Source organism: Penaeus monodon, chromosome 29, assembly GCF_015228065.2.
Source record: "Penaeus monodon isolate SGIC_2016 chromosome 29, NSTDA_Pmon_1, whole genome shotgun sequence".
Classification (NCBI taxonomy): domain Eukaryota; kingdom Metazoa; phylum Arthropoda; class Malacostraca; order Decapoda; family Penaeidae; genus Penaeus; species Penaeus monodon.
This window is the reverse complement of record NC_051414.1, coordinates 6,635,522-6,636,190: the sequence shown is the minus strand read 5'-3', so window position 1 is coordinate 6,636,190 and position 669 is coordinate 6,635,522. Positions and strand designations below refer to the sequence as shown.

Sequence of the window (669 nt, the reverse complement as noted above, 5' to 3'; positions counted from 1 at the left end):
TGGGCAGGAGAGAATTATCATTATTTGGAACTGCACTGAATTTTCATAGCATTTATGATGAGTTTCATTATGCATGCAACATTTTTCACTGAGGAGTTTAACAGACAGGCATTTTTATATATACATAGCTTTCAAAAGTTGACTTGAAATACTTTCATTAAAAAAACATTACTGTAAACTAGTATTAACCTAGAATTAAGCAGTGCCATCAGTTATTCAATTTTTTTTCTGTAAATCCTCTATTTTTAGCATTACAATTGATAGACTGGTCATATTTAATTCTACAAAAAATACAATATATAATCAGATATAGATTTTAAATAGAAGTATCATTCTTTTCTGGTTTTAAAATTTTTGTATTGTTTTTAGGCCATACACAATCTTGGAGCTGGTTCTGTATTGTCATATGTAATAAAAATATAAAATAAATAGGCTTATATATTATTATTCATCCCTTTAACATTTGTTCATTTGAAACTCATTCAGATATGAATAACTTCCTTTATCTTGAAATTGGAAGATTAACAAATTGTATTCATGCTAGATGTAATAAGAATTAACTTTATTTTAATACTGTATGTACATGGAACTATACTTTATTCCAACCATCTAATAGGAAATTCTATAGTTTCCAAAGTTTAAAATTCTCAAAACATCCCTTCATTCTAA

General features: G+C 26.2%; 1 protein-coding gene across 1 annotated transcript in view; it reads left to right on the top strand.

Annotated features, from left to right (window-relative positions):
• LOC119591918 (coactosin-like protein) overlaps positions 1-429 on the top strand; it is a gene marked incomplete in the record, with an annotated part of 13,395 nt that extends 12,966 nt beyond the window's left edge. Inside the window, 1 exon segment of the mRNA XM_037940671.1 lies at positions 1-429.
• Positions 430-669: the final 240 nt, after the last annotated feature.